Genomic DNA, 15,747 nt, shown 5'->3' with positions numbered 1-15,747 from the left:
TCGAAATGGCAAGCGGGCTCTGCTACACGTAGAAATCTGCAAAAACGTCTCTGGTGGTCGGAAACACCCGGCTGTCCCTCCCCCACTATCAATTAGCACCTGAATGCAGCTTGCTTCACTTCATTAGGGGTAATTTTGCATGTTTAATGACTGACACGTATGTATGCCATGTCAGGGAAGATGAAATGTAGCCTAATGTGGGTTATGTCTTGACACGAATGATGGAATAATTAAATATAACCGTGGTTAATAAACTTCGCCATGTGTTCTTGAATATTACGAAAGTCTGCGTGCCGTTTTTATTTTTGAGGTTAAGGAGTGTAACGGTGGTGTGTCCATGTACAGCAGACGTTCCGCAAGGTAGAGGTACAGCGGCAGCCGTGAATTCGCATATTTGCCAATGTGAACGCTGTTGAATTCTGGGCATCGCCATGGCAACGCTGGATATCTCTGCCTTATCGCTCACCGCTGACGGTCGGCGCGCGGTAACGAGCAAGCGGACCGTCGCTGTGACCAGTGACGAAGCGCAAAAAGTGCGCCGCTGCGCCTCGGGTGCCGCAGATAACGCGCAGTATATGCGCAGTTATCGTCCGATGGTTGGCAGCTGGTTTGCTGCTCCCCGTTTTCTTGTAAATTCTATCGTTAATGTTGTCTAAAATGCGCATGAAAGTTTTTTAATTCACCGATGTCATAAACTTGCAATTATGGTGGACAGTCGCTGTGCTGCTGCATGGTGCCGCAGGAGCTCTGATAACCGGCGAAGGCATCAGTTTCCACAGGTTCCCCGACGATGGCAGGTACACATACTTTCAAGCTCAGCGTTTTTCTTTCTGCTTTGTGACCTTGTTAACATATCGCACTTCGCTGTTCTCGCTTTTGAGTTGTATGCTAACACGCGTGGACAAAGCTGCGTGTGTTTCCCGAGTATTTTCGAGTTTCTGTTTGTGTTAACGAGTACGGGTCATTTTTTTTTTCTCCTAAGCGGCTCAGCGTTGTGTGACAGGCTTGCTGAAGTGATGATATTTCCCTTTGCTATCCCACTCCTTGATCTGTTTGTCATGTGGGTAGAATGCGGGGAGAATAGCCTTCCGACATGACCATTCCCTTCTGAAGTTATGAGAGCATAGGTTGCTTATTCACGCATTCCGAAAGTGGCGCGTCTAGTAGGATTTCCCACAGCACCTCTTGCAGATGTTTGACTGTTGTGTCTATCAGCTGTGTTTTCTCCTTTGTGCACTGGAACGGAGACCAGCACACATGCTTAGTCAAAAGTGTGCAAATTTTATTGCCGCGTGAGCGAGAACAACCTCAAACATTGCAGGCGTAAGGTGAACCTCACGAAATGGGCCATGCTTGTTTGCTAAAATGTCAGCCAAGCAACATAGATTCATCAGTGGTCCCCAAAATAAAATTAAAAAAAAAATGTGAGCATTTTCAGCGCATAGTATATTTCTTTTTCTTATTCGTGGATATTTATTTGTTGGCATTTGCATTCTGACGCTTTCATCGTGTCACGAGTAAGAGCCCCTCGGAGGCAGAAAGACGACGAAGAAGCGTTGGCGTAGGGTGCCTTGATGCGCGTTTTGTTGCGCGTACGTTGGCGTCGGCACGAGCGCGTGCGTGGAAAAATTCTAGAGCTCGTGCCACGTGAACCGAGCCGTGAAAGAACACGAAGCGGGGTGAGCTGGGATTGTCTGGGTGGACTCGGCAGCGGAAGGTTGCATCGCCAGCCTGTGCACTGGCGACGGGCGTTCGGGTGTGCGGCTGGTGACGCGGGCGTCCCGAGGTGCTGCCGGCGAACGAGACGGCGTTCGAGCAAGACTCCTCGGAGATGCAGCTACCGCGCACCGCATGTACCAGCGTTCCTGACGCAAGCCCCCTTCTGCAGCAGGCCGCCGAAGGCAATCCCCGGAGCGCCACGTCAGCGGTGGAACGCCACGCCGGGTGAAGCAGCCGACGACGACGTTAGGCCTACTGGGCCTATAGCAGTCAGGCCAGCTACGACGACCTGCTCGTGTACAGGCGACGGCTGCTGCGTCGAGCTGCGGAGTTGACACCAAGTTTGTGGAGACATCAGGAGCCACGACAGATGACCCGACAGGAACGACGGCAGACTGGACATTGCTTATGTACCATGTCATCAGCAATGCCAAGTAAGGCCAATCCGATGTTTTAGTTGTTCTGAGACTGAAGCAGACTATGAGTGGAGCTGTTTAGTTAAATAGTTTATTATAGTTTAAGTTTGTTTGATTGTATTTCTGTGCATCTATATATACTTTTGAGTGCCGTGTGTTTCGTTTATTAAATGTGTTTTGGTGTTCAACGAGTCTTGGCCGAGTCCATCACCCGCAACCACCCGAATCCGTGACAATTGGCGAGCCTGCCAGGATCCGATTTCCTACCCGTTACGGATTTCGGAGGTCTAGTGATGGACCTGACGAAGATTTTAGAGTTTGCACTAGAGCGTGGATTGTCGAGCAAAGAAGCGACGAGCCTCTATGATCGTGAGGAAAAGAGGATAAGAGAGGAGCGAGCGAGGGCACGCGATGAGAGGCGTGAGGAGAGGCGCAAGGAGGAGGAACGTCACATAAGGAAGATCGAACGCGAGAAGGAGTTTCTCCTATGGAAACAACAGATGGTAGAGCGCAAACTGCAACCGGCACAAGCCACATGGTACATTAAAGATGAAAGAATGCCCAGAGAGGTCTTAACGAGAGATGTTAGTGTGACCGATTTTCAGTGCTCTGCTTCAGTTGAGCAAAGGAGTAGCGAGCACGCGTGTTGTTTTAATGAAAACAGTCTGGTAAGCATTGAGAAGGAAGAGGGCTCAAATGTTACTTATATTAGTAGTAAAGGAACGATTGGTGAACGGTACGCCACTGTTGTTGAAGAGGGCACGGATGAAGAGAACGCGAGGCCTCCAGACAAGGAAGAGGCAGGATATTGCTCTTCGATGATGTGCATGCTAGTTGAAGGAAAAGGCATTCAGAGTACGCGAGATGTAATGCCAGATTGTAGCAGGATGAACGGCGTGTTGCAGACGCATGGTGTTGAACGCTTAAAACTGGAGGAAATGAAGACACCACCGAAAGCATCTAAAACTGGTCGTAATTGTCAGCAGGACACAAGGAGGTCGCCAAAAGTGTCAATGGCAGACGCGTAAGACAAAAGGCAAAGAATGCTCTGAAAACGCGTGAAGTAGGTCATAAATATTGGGCTGAAAGTAGAGTGGTTCAAGGAACCAATAGCGGACATAGAGGTAGGACACAGCCTGGGAAAGTTGATCCGAAGAAGCGTCGGGTTATTAAGAGCAGGAATACAGGCAGCAGATGTAGGGAGCGTTCTAGGCGACATGTCGTGAGTAGACGTAGGAAGAAGAAGACGCGGAACGTGAAAAAGCATAGGTTGAAGTAAGTCGTATAAAACTGGTGGCTGCTCTGTGAAAAAAAAAAGACTTTTTAAAGTGAAATAGGTTATAAGCAGACAAACGGATGATTATTCTGAGTATGCTCTGTGCACCATGAATTTCTGAACATTTCTTGAACAGTGACGGCTGCATATTCTATGGAGTTCTGTTTTATGTGTGCGTAGCTAGATAGTTTTTTTGGACAATGAACTGCTGGACACTGTAATGGGTTCTGTGTAGTGTTTTGTGATGTGTTTCCGAAAGTGCATCGTCCTGACCAGTGAGTGAACGAAAGTGTCAGCGCAAGGCAAGCAAAAACAAGTGTGAAGTTACTGACCAAGGTCATGGCAAGCGCAAGATGCTGGCAAGAAGCAGTTTTTTTTTGGGGGGGGGAAAAACTCTTGGAAAAGCGGGCGTATGTCACGAGTAAGAGCCCCTCGGAGGCAGAAAGACGACGAAGAAGCGTTGGCGTCGGCACGAGCGCGTGCGTGGAAAAATTCTAGAGCTCGTGCCACGTGAACCGAGCCGTGAAAGAACACGAAGCGGGGTGAGCTGGGATTGTCTGGGTGGACTCGGCAGCGGAAGGTTGCATCGCCAGCCTGTGCACTGGCGACGGGCGTTCGGGTGTGCGGCTGGTGACGCGGGCGTCCCGAGGTGCTGCCGGCGAACGAGACGGCGTTCGAGCAAGACTCCTCGGAGATGCAGCTACCGCGCACCGCATGTACCAGCGTTCCTGACGCAAGCCCCCTTCTGCAGCAGGCCGCCGAAGGCAATCCCCGGAGCGCCACGTCAGCGGTGGAACGCCACGCCGGGTGAAGCAGCCGACGACGACGTTAGGCCTACTGGGCCTATAGCAGTCAGGCCAGCTACGACGACCTGCTCGTGTACAGGCGACGGCTGCTGCGTCGAGCTGCAGAGTTGACACCAAGTTTGTGGAGACATCAGGAGCCACGACAGATGACCCGACAGGAACGACGACAGACTGGACATTGCTTATGTACCATGTCATCAGCAATGCCAAGTAAGGCCAATCCGATGTTTTAGTTGTTCTGAGACTGAAGCAGACTATGAGTGGAGCTGTTTAGTTAAATAGTTTATTATAGTTTAAGTTTGTTTGATTGTATTTCTGTGCATCTATATATACTTTTGAGTGCCGTGTGTTTCGTTTATTAAATGTGTTTTGGTGTTCAACGAGTCTTGGCCGAGTCCATCACCCGCAACCACCCGAATCCGTGACACATCGATATCCAAGTTTGTGCAGTTATGTACAGGGGTGGTCAAAAGTTCCCAGGCCGCAACGCCCGGCCGCGGAGCAGCGGCTCGCTGTTATCGGGTCGCTGCGATCGCAATCACGCCTTGGGGGAGGGGGGGGGGGGAGGTGATTCTTAAAAGGAAGAAGGAAATTAAAATGGAAATTGGGTGTGGAGTGCACGATAACTGTCTCTCAAGTGAGGACACCTCCTTGGCGCACGCTGGCGTCGAGCGTGTGCGTGCGGGGAGGGGAGGTGCATCTCGTTCTCCTTGATAAGAAACCGACGTATATACTTGGTGCGTCATGTTCCCTCACTCACCGCTCTTCGATGTTTTACTACCGTGCAGCGTGTAGCGAGGCGACAGTCTTCCGGAAAACTGGCGCATCGTGATTGCGGTCCCATTTAGCTAGACACCATATATATTACCGTGGTTCTGGGCTTCTTGGAAAATAATATCGTGCGTTTAACTTTCCATTTTCACTGCAGTGGCTCTCTCAGCCGTCTGTGCAGGCCAATTCGCTGCATACGAACACGGTCGGAGCCTTATCAAGGAGACCAACAAACAGAGAGGGATACACATCCCCTCCACGCACACGCTGGACACCAGCGTGCGCCAAGGCGTGATTGTGATGGCAGCGCCCCGATAGCAGCGAGCTGCTGCTTCGCGGCTGAGCGTTGCGGCCTGGGAATTTTTGACCATCCCTGTACGTTAGCCTAGATTCTGCACATGTGCAAGGGCTTGTGCTTTCTGTGCGCACATTGTTTTTCATCACTGATTGTGTGCTGATGCTTTTGTGATTATTGCTGTCTATTTCTGTGTATTTGTATTTATCATGCACGTGTTAAAATCCCGGCGTAAACTTAGCGCGTATTGTGCGGTTAGCACGCAGTAAAATGTTGCAAGCAGACGTTTACCAGGCTGTTCGTGCGTGGCAGGCCCGAGCGCTGCGTGCTGAAATTCTTCGTGGAGCGTTTTTGTGCAACAGTACAGAATACCGGTACGTGCCGTGATCAAAAACGTTCAGCCCCTGCATCATTGTATTCGAACTCACCTAGCAGTGAATTACGCGTTCTGCTGGGCGTTAGGCCTTCCCTTTCTCGTAACCCGATTTCCCGATCTGTTGCCGGATTAGCGGTTCTTTGTTCGCTATTCGGCGCAACGCCAACCTATAGTTGACGTAACTTCACGTCGAAAAGAGGACACCGCTGTATTGTATACGCGATCGTGCACGTAAAGTTTGTAATTCCAGTACGCACACAACAACAAGCACGCAGCGAGCGCACACCGCACAATACATACATCACGTAGTCCGATAACAACAACATAAGTTTATTGCCCTTTCGTTGAACGACACAGCCTCTAAAAACGTACGATGCCTTCGGCGCATGTTATGTATGTACGGCGCGTCAGACACCAAAAACAAAAGTTCCCGTGTGTTCTGAATTGACAGAATGAGTAAGAAGCAACAGAGCGCACATCCGAGAGCTTCGCTTGCAAATACCATGTATTCACTATCAGCAATGAAGCGAACGTGTACGTACACATGAAAAGTGACACCCGGTACTTTCCGCAGTGCACGCGATTTGCACCGGGTATACGCAACCATACGCAACAGCTGGGCATTGCGTAGCTTTCCTAAAGAACACACACAAAGAGCAGCATGCGTGAATCGACTGCGCCGCGGCGCCGCTTGCACGGCGAAAAAAAAAAAAAAAAAGGCTCGAATCGCGCATGCGTTTGCAAACGACACGGCGGAAATCGCGAAATGTTTCGAAGGCTCCTTCGCTAGCAGGCGATGCGGGTGTTTGCGATGTGGAGGCTTCACGAATGTGACGTCAGGGCCTCTCCTTATTGTTCCTTCCTCCATGGTAGCCCTACGCGAGTCCCGGCCTCTTTCGTCCGCTTCTGTAGCTTCTAGCTTCTGTTTAAAAAGGATAATAAAGATCCAGCCGAGGCACCCGCGTATGCTTATAGACCTACTCCATGTTTGTAAACAGCGGTAGGCGCCGTCGATATATTTAGGGCCCTTGTAGCGACGTCACGGTGCGTAGGCTCCGCCCAGCCGGCCCAGGATGGATGGATGCTATGAGCGTCCCCTTTATAACGGGGCGGTGACATGTCGGCCACCATGCTCGAAGAAAAAGAAAAACTGCCTTGTTTCATGCTGGCCTAATACCTTGTCTACATTGATTAAATCTATCTTATTATACCAAAAAAAATTATAAATTCACGGTCTATCTCTCTGCCTCTTAAGGCAGAATGACCTTCTTCCCCCCCCCCCCCCCCCCATATGTCAGCTTGAAGCGCGCTACCGCCCTCTATGATCACGTGACAACTGGCGCAGCAGTTGCAAAAGCTGCCTCCGAGCACCGCGCGTCGGGGCGCCTCCCGCATGTTTACAAGCGGTGACCGCAACAGAGGAAGTTGCTGTGGCTGTAAGAGGGACTCTGATATGAACATCGTGTTGACGTGTTGCTCCAGCTCTGTGAACGTCATCAAAACATGAGGTATCTTGACGGTGGGAATGCGACTCATTTGCGAAATATCATCGCCGTTGCGACAGTCTAGGTCACACATGTACGTTTTAATTTGTTAACTAATGCAAGGGCGATCTCGGCGACACTTTCATCCGTGACACGCTTGCGATAATGCTTCAACTACATGCTCTGGACAAGGCGGCTACGTACCTGTCAGGTCTGTCAACCGCGGTCCGCGGCTCCCTCTTTACGCTCAAGTCGAGACCGCGAAATGCGTACAGCCCGTAAACATACTCGGCAAGTTTCCCGAATGTTGTTTTTCTGTGAATTCTGACAGACATGGACATACCGTGAAGCGCACCGCAGCCAGAACAGCCCGGCACGATACGCTTTTGTCAGGTGTATCATCGCAGCCGCATAAGATTTGGAAAATCATAGTCGAAGTCGCGGCTGTGTTAATGAACCGTGCCCAAGCAGTAGGAAACACATGCGCCATGACCGAGCCACACTTTAGTTCACGCGAGTACAATGAAACCCTTTTGGCGCGTCTAAGACTTATATCAACAATGGAAAAAAGCTATATCAACAATGGCAACCGTGAAGAATTCTCCGCATATATGACAATGCTATCTACAACATAAACGTGCTCGTTATGCCTCCACACAAGGCATATGCTAAGAAATGCGGCGCTGCACATAACAGTGACAACCGCTTGACAAGGCTAATCCTTTCTGCTGGGTAAGCCGCCCCAAAACATAACCGATGAGCCGGCGTCGGAGGCAATTTCTCGCGTTTTACAGCTGCCGCCAATTTCTTGCGACGGTCTTCGTAAACAGCTAATGAAAAAAAACAAACTTATTCCATCCTTCTCCTGCCCTCTTGCGCAAATAACTGTGGCGCTGCTCGTCGATACACCGTTTTTTCTACTTTGCACGACGACAAACAGCGCACGCACCAGCGAAAACACAGCAGCAACTGCGGTAGGCACGGCGGCTTTTGCCTACCGCGCGAAACTAAATGCCCGACGACAGCGCCACCGCATTTCCGTGACCGTTGCATCGGGCGAGGAGGACCGGACTGGCAACCAGCGCTTTCCTCCTTTCTGGCTCGTGCGCGACGGTGCGGAGTGTGCGGGCTAATGCTTGGATGAGTGGCGTTTTCGAACAATTTTTGCGTGTTTTAGGTCGACCTGCGGAATTTGTTCTCTTTTATTGCAATGTCAGCCAGCGAAAGGTCAACGGGAAACCACTGTGCCGTTTTCGGTTGTTCTAACTAGAGAAAAAAGGAAGCCGCTGTCTGAACAAGTATGCGACGTGCATCACCAAACGCGGAGTGTCGCGCTTGTGCGCACTCTTCAAGGTACATCGTTTGTGTTACGTTACATGTTCTAAATCGGCAAGTGCCGCAATATATCCGGAATTCGCAGTGTTCCACGCAGTCAAGTGCCAATCGTACATGGCCAGATTTGCGAACGAACACAAGCGGTCATTTACGGCCCTGTAGTCCAAAACATCTAAGCACCACTCGAGTAGCCACCTGAGTTGTTTTCGCTTCGTTTTATTATTATATTTTAATATGGTGTGTTTGGTCTCACAATTAGCTTCGGGCCGGCTCAACACGGTGATCGCTGCAGTTGATGTATACCGGTATTAGCACGGACGAGAAATCCCTCACTTCGCAGCGGGGTAATCGGCATCATACATTTATTTATTGCTCCGTACCAGCCTTGTAAAACCCGAACATTCAATCAAAACTACATCGAAAGGACGTGGCGAGATCTTTGTCGTGAGGTAGCAACTTCCGTAAGACAGCGGGGTCTATATGAAAGCCGGAAAAGAAAAAAAAAGCAAAAAAAAAAATTCCGCCGCCCCGTGTGTAGAACAACTACCTCAGGAAGACAACTTTTTACGTGGTCGAGAACCGTGGCCGACAAGTCGCGCAATGATATATAACATGATAGTTAATTCTCTTCTAAGCGCGATACAAAAACCACGTTGTTACGCTTGTCTAGTGTTTATTGAACTGCCAATTTTGCTGCTCAGCTTTGCGAATGACAGCAAGAATTCCGCAATAACAGTACATCTGATATACGAAGTTATAAAAAAAAAAAACGCGAATCACATCTGACACCGATCAAAGGCTCGAGCCCGGGCGCGCTTCGTGCCTCACCGGCAGAAGAAACTCTCTAACCATCTTCATCTTATCGCCGCCGAAATCCAATCAAATATCACGACTCTTAAAAGAAAAAAAGAAGCGCGCCGGCATGTCAGCATCAGCATCGTTTTTGTGTACCAGCATTTCCCTGTAAACAGCTCTAACTTCGTCCACACCGGTGGGCAATAAACGAGCGAATAATACGCGGTCACTTAAAAGTTCAGAAACAAGATGGGCAACTGTTTGTGAGCAACAAACAGATGCGCCATGAAATCGAGACTGCGTGTTCACGCACGACCGCATGTACGAGCGGTAGTCCGTGCGACAGCATAAACACACCGTGAATAATAAAAAAAAAAACTAAAAGAAACTAAAAACTAAAAGTGGCGGAACTTGCTTGCCCTGCTAGAACGAGTCGAAATATTTGCGTGGTTTTTCAATAGACAGTGCCGAAAATATATGACATCGACCACTTGCGACACGTTCGCGCCGCCGTATATTAACATCATTGACCCTCAATAGATCTAGCCTTTTCAGAACGTCTCACAGACTCATTCCCTACGTAGACCGCATCTCTTGATACGAAATTCAGCGCACCAGAACGAAAAAAACCGACTGCAACCGCAGCCGCGCGCATACCTTCCATACAAAGGCGGAGCTTCGCACATGCCAGTGGGTTGCCAGACCAGAGACGGCGCCGCCCGCTAGGCAATATGGCGGCGCCCACGAAAGAAAGGTCTATACGCACCCGGTACGGAATAAAAAAAGGCAGCCATTTGGTTTTTTTCTACCTGAACAAAAAACAATAAATTTTGTTTTCCTCTTCTTGTTTACGCAGCGCCATCTCTTGGGTGCCTTTGGTAGTTCCATGCGCTACCGCTGCTTATCTTTCGTACCGTTGTCAAGGCGACAGTTTCCCTTCTCTAAACTGGTTCTTTATTCTATGTCCATACCCTGTAAATAAACCTCTTTTTAACCTCGTTTACGAGCCCGTAACAATATCATTCACGAAGCCATACTAACAGATGGCGCTAGCGTCCTGATAGCCTCCGAGGTCGAAAACGTGAAGCGCCCGCGACAGCTATTATGATTTCCCAAACTCACATGGGCTCAGGTGCAACGTTTTTAGATAAGCTAACATTTGTAATAGTCTAAAACACTGGCTCCATGAATGAAAATCAAAACACGACATTGGCAAAGAGCACCGAGATCTGCTAATTGTCGCGCCATCTGTAGGGAGAAAAACAAGCTACGAAACGCCATTTTTGTGTGCTTTATATTGGTAGAGTGTACTAGAATACTTCTAAAAGTGAAACCCAAACAGGGTCAATCCGCCCGCAGCGCTGCGATCGGTAGTCTGCGATCTGTCGTCGTTTAAGAGTTGCGTACGGCTCCGCCGAAGTGGTGCAGGGGTAAAATGCCCGCTTCCCACTCAAAAGACCCGGGTTCGAATCGCAGCAAAGGCAAACCAACACAGCTGTAAAAAGTAAAACTAAGAATAAAACCCCACCATCTACAGGCGCGATTTGAACCCGGCTCTTTTGAGTGGGAAGCGGGAATTCTACGCCTGCACCAATTCGGCGGAGCCGCGCGCAACTCTCAAACGACGACACATTGCAGACTACCGATCGCAGCGCTGCAGGTGGATTGACCCTGTTAGGGCTTCACTTTCTCTACATTGGTGGTGTGGCCGTTCCGAGCACTCCCTTGTTCTAGTACACTCTAATATTGGGCAGGTCTTTCTAAACATGCTTGAAAAGATGCCGGATTGACAATGCGGCAGTGTCTTTACGTTTGTGGCTTATTGTACAGAAGATACTGCAGCCGAGGAACTCTGGCCACTATATAGTAGAACTCTACGACCTTTCTTGCAAGAACTTATCGCACTTCACGCCCCGATTTCTCGCGCTGTGATTGAGAAGAGTTCATCGATGATAGCGATGCGGTGTGTTCTCTGTCGTAACTCTTAGGTGGCACGTCGATTTGACCGTGGGCATGAGCGACTGTGCGAGTATCGAGACAGTTTCGCAACCCGTATGACTGAAGAAGACTGCGGACAGGCACGTTTTTAAACAGTGTCCTGCTATGACTCATGTGACGTACCACAGCCCATTCTAGCGCGCACTAACTTATTGAGCCAAACGAAATCAAGCGGCTCCAGAACAGTACGGATTATTAGCCTTCAAAATGTCAGGCGCTGTGCTCATTTCTTAAACGATGCTTGTTACGAGTTACAGATTTTGGTGGCGTCATAGTACACGAAAAAACCGGCGAGTGTACATGAATGCGGCCCTCGAAAGTGCAGTGTTCACACGCATATTTCAATACGCCGTTTTCTAATAGCCGATGCTCTCGCAGTCGTGGATTTGTCGACGATCAGCTGTTTTCCGATATGGCAGTCTCATCTTTTATCGAGGTCACCCGTCATTAGGCACTGACACATTTCATTGCTGCTTGGATATGAACGCATGACCGTCGTTGTTGCCTGTCTAGCAACAACTGAACTGCTGCGCAGCCAAGCACGTGGATTAGGTGCAAGTCACTGGATGGAGGAAGGAAACACTTGGGAGGGAACACGGCACAATGGGAAAGAAAGAAAAGAAAGAAAGAAAGAAAGAAAGAAAGAAAGAAAGAAAGAAAGAAAGTAAGAAAGAAAGAAAGAAAGAAAGAAAGAGAAATAATACGTCAGGAAGCCACACGCAGAGCTTCGTTTGCCCCCATTTTCCTGAAGAGCAAGGGCACTTGAAAGTATTTTTGTTTAGTTTTTTTTTCGTGTTTCATTGCGCCATGGCTTTGAGTATCTATTTTAAACTCGCCTTGCACTTCTGCCACGCGTCTTAAGGTGGTAGGCCACTGAAAAAAAATTTTTTAGGAGCATCCAGCGCTGAGATAACTTTTTCTTTCAAACCAAGCATGCCTTATTTAACTTACCCAGCCATTTATGGTGCAAAATATTGATTATTTATTTTTTGGGAGGTGATCTTTGTCAAAAATTGCCTAAAAAGTGGTGGTCACGTCAGCCGTGATAAGCGACTAATGGGTGCCTTAATTGAGTAAAGCTTTGGCATTTACGTAACTAAAAGTTGGAGCTATGCAATGAACTAGGATAAATATTATGCAGCAAATATCAAGGAAGTAATGTTAAAAAAACTAAAAAGACGAGGAAAAAGAGCCAATTTAGACTGAACCTGTTTGCAAAATTAGCTATGAATTTAAAAATATTCCATCAATTTCTTTTATTCCATTTCGTTGCACAGATATATACGTTGTAAACTATTATACAAAATTTCAGTTCAATGTACACACTGAGAAAAAAGTTATGAAAGCTGGCGTCACATAACATGGCGCAAATTCTTATTTTGAGAAAAACGCAAGCAAAGATTTCAGAGCTTGCAAGAGCTGTGCGTCCCCCTGTGCCCGTTTTTAGAGATTTAAAAACAATTAGAAACACAAAGCTATATTTAATGACATCCTCTTATGTAACAATCACAATAAAATTGATAAATTATTTTTAATATCATTAATATCGATGAAACCACACTTACTTTCGAAAAAAAGACAACGTGGTTTCGGCTTCATTATGCGTGCATGGGGTAGGGAAAACTTGCTGTAACTTGCAAACTAATGATGATAGGATGATAATTTTTGTTGCAACTTATTTTTGAATGTTTGGGCGTGCACAAAAATAAAAAACTAAAGATAGACCTCATGAAAAATATTCCACTTTTGAAGGTGGCCTACCACCTTAAGTGGCCTGGATTTTTGTAAATCCCGATTTTTATGGCCACATGAATGTTCAAGATTTTAGGATGTATCATTGTTCTATAGTTGCTACAAAGATGTTTCTTTGTGTTCTTTAGTGTTTTCTTGTTTTTATTTATTTTACCACGGTATGATATTTTAAATGTCAGTGCTGTAGATATTACTGATTTATCGTGACTCGCCCTCGTTAATGCTTTGGTGATAAAAGTACCTGAATAAAATAATTTTAAAAAATCTATGCATGCAACCTCGACTCGGAGGAGCATTACAAACGCCGCCACAATAGTGTGACGTCAGTGATCACCTGCTGCAGGTGTAGCCATGGGCGTCGGCGTGGGGGTACTAGTCCACCCCCACTCACCCCCCCCCCCCCCCCCGTCCAATGTCCTGCCGTCCGCCGTCGTTGTCGTACACTATGCAATTCAAAAGCGCGCGTACGATGTCAAAGTGTAGAGTACCGTCGTGTTCGCTATCCCTTTTATAATAATGCAGTAATATATTACGCATGCTCTTGTATTGCTCGATCAGATAACCCAGTCTTTCTCTTACCAGCGGGAATACGCCAAGAAACACCGCTACCAATTCGCTACGATAAAACTGACGTCTTTCCTGTAACGTGAGTGCCGAAGACACGAGGCACGGTAAAGATGTGTATACCCTTTACCCACTGGTAAGCCCACGATATTCACACGGCTACTGAACTTGCACGAAGGCGTCGATCCACGTCGTAACACTTGGCTCTAAACCAATAATAATAATAATAATAATAATAATAATAATAATAATAATAATAATAATAATAATAATAATAATAATAATAATAATAATAATAATAATAATAATAATAAAAGTAATAATAATAAGAGAAACGCGCCAAGAATGTGGTGACGGTAAAGCGCAGTAGAGTGTAAAATAGGGTGCGCTGTCAAGATGGTGAACATTTCTCATTCTCCCGATGAAGAGCCGCCCAACGTGCTGACGCAAGAAAGGGGATGTCGTCGATTAGCCAACCGCGACGTTCGCGCAATGGAGGTCGAAGCTAAGCGCCAACGAAGGGAAGACTTGGAAAAACATAGAAGTACGATATAGACGTCAGACTTTGCCCATGCGGCGCTGCGAAAAACACCGCCACCAGCGCCCTCATCGCAGCCCTGGCGCTAACTGGGTAGTACAAAGAGAGCCGTCCGCAAGCGAATGTGCATAGGGCGCAATAGAACCCCCCCCCCCTCTTGCGTTGGTGTCGAGGAGCGGTTTCCTGAAAATCAAGCACCTGGAAAGCTTCTTCCGCCAATCGACGCTTCAGAAACAAAGGAAGCTGACCAAAGCGAACTGCGACTACAATAGTTTTAGTTATTCCGGCGCGCTGCAACTCGCAAGTACAAGCGAGCATCGCACGACATCGAGTTCGAGGCAAGCCCTCCGACATCCGTTCTCTAGCGCCTAAATGCGTTAAAATCGGTTATATACGTAATGCCAAAGCGAAGAAGTACATACACGATCAATGTAGGCATGTATCTTACGATCAATGGTACAAAACTCGCTTTATCAGGGACGAATGGCCCTGGCGATTTTCACCTTTTCAGTTGCATGCTCCCTTGATTCATCTCTCTCTCCCTATGAATTCGACTGTTTCATTACGCATCCTCGAATGGTCTATTGATGGTCGTCTTCCGTTTGTATATACTGCAAATGGGGATACGTGCGTTTGCACTTTCGCGGGGTACAACCATGCTAAGGCAAAACCGTGGCCTCCGAGATAGCTACGGCAACCGCGGAGGCCACGGGCAAAACAAACCTGAAGGTGGTCACGACCAACGTTTCGCGATTCACTTGTATGGTGCACGTGTTCGCTAGTTAGAACCAGAACTCTGAGCCTTCAAAACGTACGTCTGCGATGCTGTGTGGTGACGACCAACTCAAATTAGAGGTTGTCATGGTGTGCGTATCACACGTCTTCAGTCTGCCTCTAGTCTCACTTCGTGTTACACGGAACGCACCGCGGTCAGAGCATCTGCTGAGCTTCATAGTCAAGGTTACCAGGGTTTTCCATCAGCGCTACACAAAACAACAGCAGACAGACATTATCACACTTTCTCATGCGACCGGCTGTGGAGAACGCGGGTACTTCGCTTACCCAACACGCTCGCAATGGCCCGTATCCAGCGCTCTCGACTTGCTTCTTCGTACGACAGCTGTGAAAATCGGTAAAACTGGACGTTGTTATTCAGTCTTTTACGTCCGCGGCAATTCACAACGCAACAGTAGCGTCGATTGTGGCGTTTCTTGGTAGCGTGCGGACAGGGGCGTAGCCAGAAATTTTTTTCGGGGGGGGGGGGGGGTTCAACCATACTTTGTGTATGTTCGTGCGTGCGTGTATGTGTGCGTGTATATATACGCAAGCAAAAGGGAAAAATTTCTGGGGGAACGTTTGAACCCCCCCCCCCCCTTGGCTACGCCCCTGCGTGCGGAGCGGTCTTGTGTGCTGTTGTTTTCGCCGTCGTTCTGGCGAGTGATCCAGCCAGCACTTCATGACGGTTCGGTGGCGCGTCCGACTGGCGGGGAGAAGTTCACGGCTCTCGTTCTGAGTGTTAAATGCACAAACACACGCGATACTAAGCTCAATCGTTGTTTCTTACTTGCCAGTTGCACCTGGTCCCACAGGAAACTGCGCGAGGCCGTCGGCCTTTGTACTGC

The sequence above is a fragment of the Rhipicephalus sanguineus genome, chromosome 7, assembly GCF_013339695.2.
Source record: "Rhipicephalus sanguineus isolate Rsan-2018 chromosome 7, BIME_Rsan_1.4, whole genome shotgun sequence".
Classification (NCBI taxonomy): domain Eukaryota; kingdom Metazoa; phylum Arthropoda; class Arachnida; order Ixodida; family Ixodidae; genus Rhipicephalus; species Rhipicephalus sanguineus.
Note: the sequence above shows the minus strand (reverse complement) of the source record.